The sequence below is a fragment of the Rhinolophus sinicus genome, linkage group LG01 (assembly GCF_036562045.2).
Source record: "Rhinolophus sinicus isolate RSC01 linkage group LG01, ASM3656204v1, whole genome shotgun sequence".
NCBI classification, from domain to species: Eukaryota; Metazoa; Chordata; class Mammalia; order Chiroptera; family Rhinolophidae; genus Rhinolophus; species Rhinolophus sinicus.
In genome coordinates, this window is record NC_133751.1 from 49,152,977 (window position 1) to 49,162,654 (window position 9,678).

The 9,678-nt window shown below is 40.9% G+C and overlaps 1 pseudogene; it reads right to left on the reverse strand.

The window, feature by feature from the left end:
- Positions 1–5,534: 5,534 nt before the first annotated feature.
- LOC109449470 (embryonic polyadenylate-binding protein 2) lies at positions 5,535–6,411 on the reverse strand (annotated as a pseudogene).
- Between the last annotated feature and the right edge of the window lie 3,267 nt (positions 6,412–9,678).

A 9,678-nucleotide genomic window follows, 5' to 3' on the forward strand; every position in this document is an offset into this window, starting at 1 on the left:
AGTTCAGGGGTCTGAAAAAAGGTGGAGTAAACCATTGTTCTTTATAGTAGGCAATCTCTCCTAAAGATTGAGAAAGATGTAAAAAACAAAACAAACAAAAAAACTTGGTAAGCAAATGTCTTTCTCGTGTTTGACCTTGTACCAGAGCTGGGACGTGGGTGGGAGGGAAAGAGACTCGGGGCGTGTGGAAGATGTTCTGGAGAGCCCCGTATTCTACCTCAGTTAGGCTATTAGGTCTTCACCTCTGCAACCCTAAGCACAAGTTGGGGAATGCCGTGTCGAATGGTGAGTGTCTGCACTGTGAGGAGTTGCTTGGTGCTGGGACCAAGGTGCAGGTGTGGGGAGAACGTGTCCAAGACACACTGAACCTCTGATACAAATCAACACGGTAGAGAAATTTACGTTTGTAGTAAGTTAAGTACTATCGTTAAACTACATTGTTGAAATTGGCTTTTGGGAACTAATTGGGAACCTAATTTCTTTTTGATAGTTTCTTTGAGAAAACCTCTGAGTACCCAGTTTTCAAACAAACTTTTGGTACTTGTTTGTATGTTAGGGATCAAGCTGGCTGTATTGCTCTGATACTTTTTTTTCTTTAAATTTACCTAATATATACAAAGAAAGGGTTTGGGTGTTTGAAATAGGTGTTGACTTTATCTACCAATAAATTCATCTCTTTAATTCAATGGCTTTCAACGTTTTTTGATTGCAACTTATAGTAATAAATATATTTTATATTGTGACCAATAACACAGACATATATATTATGTGAGTATATATGGGCACAAATGTTTTACAAAAACATTACTTTTGCTACCTTCTGAGTTTATTTCGGTCTTTTAAAAAAATGTGGGTGGTGACCTCCAAGTTGATTTCTCAACCCACTGGTGGATAGAAATCCAGTTTGAAAAACACCTCTCTAAATGAAGTGACAACGATGCAAATTATGTTTAAAACTATAATGCTTGAGACTACAAAAATATAATTGTGGAGCTGTTTTGAGATAAATCAATCTAAATCTACGAAAACAGGCCAGAAGCTTTCAGCTCGTCATTGGAAATACGTGGCGTAAACAACCGTTCTTCGGGTTTTTACAATGATATTTCCTAAAATATGTTAAAGTCCTATTACTTCTATGTAGGAAGAAAAACAAAGGGTTCTGTGGCCCAATGTGTGCTGTATGATGCTTAGCAAACATAACAAATTAATGTCGTAACCTAGCATTTCTGAAAACTTGGACATTGAGCATGTCTCTGTGTGACACCTGTGGAACTGTTATATGGAAACACTTTGGAAAGTGTCAGGGAAAGCATGTACTTCAAATATACTCTGGGGAAGCATCCTCCCCCATGCTCCCCCCAAGCACACAGCCTCCTTAAGAGCGTATGGTGATCATAAAGGCTGTGGTCCCACTTAGAGTTTTCTTTCATTGTATCTGTAATAGGTGTTCATCGTAGAAAAATAACTACTAAAGAATAAGAATTTTGCAAATTCACCACCCAGAGTTAAATAACTCTTAATATTAACATTTTGGTATGAATCCTGGACTTTGGTATATCTTCCTTTGTGTATCTATGAATATGTGTGTTGTATACACTTGTGCATGTATATATTTTTTGTAATTAGCAAATATGGACTATGATATATGGCTATATAACCCTTTCCCACTTAATTTATCTTGAACATATTTTCATGTCAATAAATACTGACATTTTAATTGCTGCATAGTGTTCCATTGTACGGCTATAAAATGCTTTATTTAATCCAGTATTGTTGGACATGCACAATGTTTGGGTTATTCTCTTAGGAGAAATTCTTACAATTAAAATTTCTGAGTTAAAGTTATGTATGTTAAAAAAAATCAGGGGGAAAAAAATCACCCATTGATACTTTGACTTTTATTTCCCCTGGCAGTGGATGATTATTTGTATCTCCATTGATTTAAGTTTTATATTTTTCATATATGGATCTTTTGGATAAGTTCCTTCTGAGAGCTTTAATGTCTCATTTTAGTGCACAATTTTACCTTTTTTTCCCAACTACTTTGCAAAAATCTTTATTATGGAATATTTAAGAGATGCATACTCCCCCCTCCTTCAGCAGTAATTAAAATGTGGCTCCTCTTGGTTTACCTTCTTTTTCAGGGGAGTAGAGGGTCTGGAGTATTTGAAAGCAAAACCCTCACTTATTCTACCTAAATACTTAAGAACATCTCCCTACCTAGTCATAACAAACAAAAAGCCTATGTCATTTTCACATCTAACAAAATTAATAAGAATTTGCTAATATTATTTAATATTCAGTTCATATTTAAATTTCCCCAATTGTTTCAAAAACATTTTATTACAGTCTTCTAATCAAGACATATAGTGGGCTGAGTGGTAGCGTCCAAAAACAACTCTGTATCCTAATCCCTGTAACCTGTGAATATTTACTTTCTATGGCAAAGAATGAACGATACTTTCTATGGCGAAGGATGTGATTTAAGATATTGGCAGAAGGAATTGATCCTGGATTATCTGGGGGGGTCATAAGTCAATCACATGCCTTATAAGAGAGAGGCAGAGGGGGTTTTGAGAGAGCAGAGGCATTTAAATTGGCCTAGGCAGTGTTTATATATACATATACTTTACATTCAAGTGTATTGGGGTGACAATTGTTAGTAAAGTTACATAGTGTTTATATTTTATACCCATTTTTGGAGGAAAAAAGTCTTTATACATATCTGAAAGCAAATCTGGAAAAAGATGCCCATGTGTTAATAATGGTTGTCTTGGACAGGGTCTGTTACTTTCTACTTTATACACTTGTGTTTGGAGGTTTTTTGGTTTTTTTCCAAGAGACTATAAGACTATGGAAGCAAGACTGGAGTGATGCCACCACAAGCCAAGGAGCCACCAAAGCTGGAAGAGCCTTCAGAGGGAACATGGCCACGCTGACACCTTGATTTCAGACTTCTGGCTCCAGAACTGTAAGAGAATTTCTGTTGTTTTAACCCATCAAAGTTGTGGTAGTTACAGCAGTCTCAGGAAACTAACATGGGACCCAAATAAAACATACAAATTGCCTTTGGTTATTATATCTCTTGAGTTTCTTTCAATAGTAGTCTCCTTCCTTATACTGTTATTTATTAGAGAAATTGGGCTTTCCTTTAGCTCTTTGGTGGTGTCTAACTAGTTCTTCTGCCCTTTGTATTTAATGTAGACTGGTACATTGGATCTAGAGGTTTAATCAGATTCAGGTTGAATTTATGAGTCAGAACACTTCTTCAGCAGCTGTCCTGTTGTATTGCATCCTGTGGCCTAATGTCTGGTTGTCCCACTTAGTGGCGCTAAGATTGATCAGTGATTCACGCCATAAGGGTTCCTGTTCATCTTTCTCTTGTTTTTAAATTTAGTTGATGATCCATTATTTCATTAAGAGGCACAAAATGGTGATTTTCTAATTCTGTCATCCTTCTGTGCTCATTGTTTTGAATTCTATAAAAGAAAAACTTCTGATCAACTATTTGGCTACCCTGAAATATACCTCATATAGGGAACAATATTATATGATGTTTTGTTTCATTGTGTTTATTGTTTTTGATGTTCAAATTGCCCCATTTTAGGTTCTAGTGTCCTTTTCACAGAACCCCACGTTTGATTTTAATGGCTTCCCTGCTTCACTAGTATGATGAAGGGTCATCTTACCCATTTCCTGCCCCAGACCTGGAATTGGCCATTTATTCAAGGATTTCTTTTAGTGAGAAATTTTAAAGACCAGAATTTGGGCACTGTCACTGCTAATTACTACTAGGTTATTGGTGCTTCTAGGCCTTTACAATAGATTAGGCAATACTTTTTCTTCAAAGGAAAACATGTTTTACTGATTCAAATGTACCAATACAATTCAAATGTAAGATTCTAAGATTTTCCTTGGTTTTATACTATAACCCTGAAAATATTGGTTGCTAACATCAACATAATTATTCATTTTACCCTACAGTGTATTTATAATAATGTCAAAATATCATTATAAGCATAACAACTAACGAGGCCACTAAATATACTTTGATTTCTTTGCAATTCTTTTTGTTCTTATCCCACCAGTGATTCACAGTGAAAAGTTTTAAAATCTCTTAATTTTTCTCCACGTGATTATGCTATTAACTTCATACACAGTTGGATTCGTTTGTTTTTGGTGTGCAGAAGTTTGCTTTTTGCTATTGTTTTTTAATTATGTAAAACATAAACATTAGTCCAAAAGCAAAACTATAAAACAAGGTACAGTTTTGCTTGCTTCACTCTGTTCTCTTTCTCTGTATAGATAACTTACTAGCTTCTAACTTTCCCCTTTTTGAAACTATAGCTGGATATATAGAGGGTGCCAAAAAAATGTATACACATTTTAAGAAAGGAAAAAACTATTAAAATTGTAATACAAATGACTCTAGCATTCATTTGATTAATGCCATCTTTTGAGCAAACATACTACACGTTGCTACCCTAATTCAATTCAACTTCGAAAAGTAATACATACTCATAGATAACATCTCTTAAAATGTGTACCTTTTTTTGGCACCTCCAATATATGTATTCCTATTTCTTTCCTTTCTTACACTAAAGATAGCATATTATGCTTCTTGATTTAAAAAAAAAAAACGTACTCTGGATGTTACTCCTCATTCTTTATTTTATAACTTCCATAATAATCCTTCATAATTCAGGGTGCTGTGTTACCATCCCCTCACAATGGATTTTTAAGCTGTCAGTCTTTTTCTGTTACAAATAATGGTGCAGTGCATGTACCTTGTCATGTCACTTCCTATTTTTGCTGTCTTTGGAATAGATTCCTAGAAGTGGACTTGCTGGCCAAATATCTAGCATAAGTAATTTGCCACATTTCCCTCCACAGGGGCAGTGTCATCTTGTATCACCTCAAATTCTCACCTGCAAAGCCTAAAATATGTACCCTATTTACAGAAAAGGGCTGTCAACCCCTGCCCTGCCGCATTGCAGTTCTTAGCATCCAGCCAGCAGAGAGCACGGAGGGAGTGTAGGCAGTTTTTGACGGCCAGGCCTAGGAGTGTCACAGGTCACTTATTTTCGCATTCCTTGGGCTAGAAGAGTCACATGCCACTAGCACTCTGCCACAATTATCAATTTTTTTCCTCCCTATATGGCACTTCCAGTTTGTTTTGTTTTTTTCCCCACTGCCCCCATATACATTTCACACATTTTTGGTCTTTGTGAACATAATATGTGTTTGGGAACTTTATTATTATCATTACTCTATTTTGCTTCTTCGCCAAGGATAATTTTGATATTTAAATTCAATTTTAAATTTAGTTATAATTCAGCTCTAAATTTAGATTTACAATTTAAACATTTCTAGTTTAATTGGTTTCAATACTTTGTCTATTTTTTCCTTTTAAGACGTGGGGGCAGCTTTACACTGACTCTGAATTTCTCCTCTGGCTTCATGTTCTCCTCTCCATCCTTCTGCGTGACCCCCCAGCACCCTAGACCCACCCCCCCGGAGTAAATGGTCCCATATGGAGACAGCTGTATGTTCCTGATCAAGCCCCTCTCAAAATTGGGTCTTTCCTTCAGCATGGTGAATACCATGGTGAGGCTCTTCCACGTCCCCTGCTCCGCCCTTGTGGTCTGAAGTGGGGCCTGCCCTGGAGACTGCTGTGGGGGAAGGGTGCTCCCCTGGCACCGGGGTGTCCCCGCAGGCCGCTCCGTCCGTGGAGTTGATCCCTGGTAAGTTGGTCCTTTTGGGCAGCACCTTGATGACCCGCCCTCAGAAAATTCTCTCGTCCAGCTCCACAGCGGCCTGGCCTGTGCTCTCAGTGGCAAATTCTATGTAGGCATAGTCTTTGGAGTATCCGGAGAACTTGTCACACAGGATGGTGACATGCTGGACCTCCCCATAATGGTTGAAATAGGCCTCCAGCTCCTCAGCGGGGCCCCCGGAGTCCACGTCGCCCACATAGCTGGATCTGTGGTCCACTTCCACCTTCTCCACGGGAGTTCCAGGGCAGGGGACATCTATCTTTGGACTCTGGACGTCTATCTTTGGACTCTGCAGCTGCTAGGCCAGTATGGCCCCAGCGCCCTCCTCTTTTCCTGCCCAGGTACTGCGCCCTGGGTGGCTCTGGCCCCTGGGCCTGCTCCATGGCCCACAGCTTCCGTATGATGGTACCGGGTGCTCGGCATGTCCTCACTCTCCGCTAGAGACAGGGAAGCCTGCATCTTTCTCCCTCATTGTCCTCTGCTTCCCCGGTCTCCTCCTCCCTCCTGTCTCCACACCCTGGCCCCAGAAGGGTCTTCTCAGTCCAGCTGCAGGCCCCCCAGCCCTGGGCCTCGGGGTCTGGAGCCAGGCCTCGGTGGGTGGTGGGAAGAGAGTCCCGCTGAGGAAAGGCCACATGGCAGAGAGAGGGGAGGAAGGAGGGACCTCCAGCGCCTGCCCACCTCCACACCAGCCACTTTTAGTCTTTTTTTTATAACGTGACTTTTATTTGGCTTTATTCGTCACTTAAAAACATTTTCACATTCTTGTTTTCAAGACGGGCATAGAAATACTCATCTAAATCCTTGCAAATGTGAGAATTTTTCTGATGTTTTCACACATGAAGGGTAACTTGACCAGGTGTGAGAATTCTTGAGTCACAGCCTTTTTTCTCCTCAAAATTTGTTGTCATTTAGTAGTGGAGCAGAGATATCTGAAACTAGCTTTATTTTTGGTTTTGTAAGTAACTTTAGTCTTCATCTGTATTCTATGGGAATTTTTATTCTATCCAAAAAATACACCAGAATCTATCTAAATCTGAATCTCTATTTGGTCTAGTTGTATTAAGATAATGGTTTGTTGCTATAATAAAGGCCATGAGAACAGTGGTTTAAACAAGATAGAATTTTCTCTCTCGGGTACCAATTTGAGCCTCAGCAGTCCAGCAGTGATGCAGCAGTGTCACGGGCTATACTTAACACTTGGCCTTTGTTTTAGGAAGGCCATACCATGGCTCTCACTGTCACATCTGCATTCCATCCAGTGGGAAGGGGAAGCAGTGACCACATCCTGGAAATGGCAAGTATGCATTTTCCTATCTTTCAGAAAAAGAGGTTCTGTGAAACTAGACCATGTCATGCACTGAAGGTTTCCCACTGTAGTTCTGTGTAGCTTACAATTATTGTCAATTTCTCTCGCTTTTTGGTATTGTTTTGTTTTGTTTTGAAGTCTGTTTTTGGTGCTCTTAAGTTTTCATCTTTTTTGATGTACTGTGAGAAATTATGAAGGAGCATTGAAGGCTGCTAACCAGAGCCATTTTTGACTTGGCAGTCCCTTCTCTTATACTTAAATTGGAATCAAAGACTTTGTTGTGTTCAAGCTTTTATTTTACAGATGAGGAGACAGGTCTCTATGACGCTCACACAAGTGAGCCTGGAGAAAACTTCTGGGTCTGGGCTTTCTTTCTTTCCTGATGAGAAAGCCAGCGTCTGGTAAAGGGACAGGAGATCTGGGCCAGGGGCATGGTCCCTGCCTTCAGGCCTGCCCTGGGGTAATGAGAGCTCGGTCCTGGAATGCTCCCTGCACAGCCTCTTGCCATGTCTCTTGAGTGAGGCCTCCCATGCCTCCCACCAGTGACTGTGGCTTTGGAAGGTGTTTGATGCAGGAGCTGGGGGCTGTATTCCTTCACAATATGAGAGCTGAGAGAAAGCAAGTCCTGGAGATGAGGGATAATGATTGGAGGAACTGAGAGAAGGGAGGATGAGACAGATGTCTTCAAACATTAAGAGAGTTGTCCCACTGTGTGTGGGTGGTCGTATCGTGTTTCCCTGAAAAGAAGACCTAGCCAGACAATCAGTTCCAATGCATCTTTTGGAGCAAAAGTTAATGTAAGACCAGGTCTTATATAAGACCCAGTTTTATATTATAGTAAAAATGATCGGGTCTTATATAAATTTTTGCTCCAACAGACGCATTAGAGCTTATCTGGGGAAACGGTAGGGAGAACAGATTTCAGGTCAGCAGAAGGAAGAACTGAGACTGCGCTGTGCGAAGACAGACCCACCTACGTAGGAGCCGCGTTTCCCTTCAGCAATAGGGCACTCGGCTGGAGAGATCTTGGAGGGCATTACTCCATATTAGGAAGGCGGACTGAAGGACCTCGGAAGCCCTTTACCAGTACTGCTCTTCTGTGAATCCAGAGTTGAGGATGGGTTTTACTGAGTTCATTGAGGGTGATTGGAGTCATTTTGTAACTAAGGGAGAATCACGGACATTCATGAGTCATAGAAGCCAGTGAGTTTTTCATAAGGGAAATTGTTGAAATTACAGCTAAATTGAGAGAAATACCAGACTGAGTTTAGGTTTTCATTCAGAGTTTGCCCTGATCACTAGAGGTTATTAGAGGCAAATGGAAAGAGTCAGCCACATCTGGGAGAGGAGAGGCAGTGCCCTGAAATTGGCTAGTGGGAGCAAACCAAGTACCTGGGGTCCATGACCAAATCGCTTTTACATGAGAATACAAGGAGCATTGAGGTTAAGCTGGAATATAATTTTGTTCTATGGAGTTTTCTCCTCATACCAACTGTTTCGGAGCTATTAAGAACACTCATTCTGGCTTAAAGAAAGACAGTGACTTTATGTGGCTGATGTGAGCTAGAATAGAAATTAACCTGTATGTGCGGTTAAGTTGTAAGGTTCAGTTCATCAGCACCTTAGGAGGAATGTTAAGAAGAAATCAAAGGCAGCAGCACCGATCGACAGTAAACTTCAGGTGACTCTGCTAGCAGCGTTACTAGACAGCGGTAGCTGGCCACAGAAATCTCCATTAGGCTCTAAGACAATGAGAGATTTAGATGCATGTACAATCTAGGTAGTTTCTACATACCTACAGGTGTGCGCTTCTTTCAGAACTGTTACCATGTGGATGCCTCTAGTGCCCACTTCCTTCCCCAGGGATGTCGGAGTCAGACAGGGCCAAATGCTTTTCATATTCCTCAAGTCCTTACCCCGCCTCGTCAACTGAGTCACTGGGTCATTCAGATCCCAACGGAAGCCAGGTTACCAGTTTTCCCTGCTTCTCTTAGAAGTCGTGTTTCCTCCCACCCTGCCTCCTGTCCTGTTAGGATGCGTTCTTCGTATCTAGTGCTGATCGCTCCCTCTGGTTCTTTGTTGAAACCCCTCCAAACTTCTATCAGTTCTCCTTTTTCTCATGTTTGTGAATTCTTCCTCTACGAGCTAGAATCCTCTTCTAATCTGCAGCCAGCCTCTGTCATCCTGCTTTCCAGAGCTCTATGTTGGAGGAAACAAAAATGTCTGGAGGCAGAGTTGGGGGAAATTAACCAGGACAGGGGATGGTCAGGCTTACTTACCACGTCCGGTGTTAGCACAGTCGAGCCACTATGGGTCGTGGGTTTACAAGGGGTTCAGTCCAAGGGAGCAGGGAGGGGCTTGTACTGACTTACGTCTGCATTTAACTGTCCTTTTATTGTGCATAAAATCATGTTCAATTAGGACTTTTGGGATGTCAGGATGTCTTGTTACGACAGGAAAAGTTTGGGATTTATTGCAGAAGAAATGATGAGTTTGTACGAGCCTGAGTCCACATGTGGTGAACAATGCACGCGCACGGAGCTGTTCTTTGCAGAAAGATGGGATGGAACTAAAGGACGGTCTCATGCTCCTGCT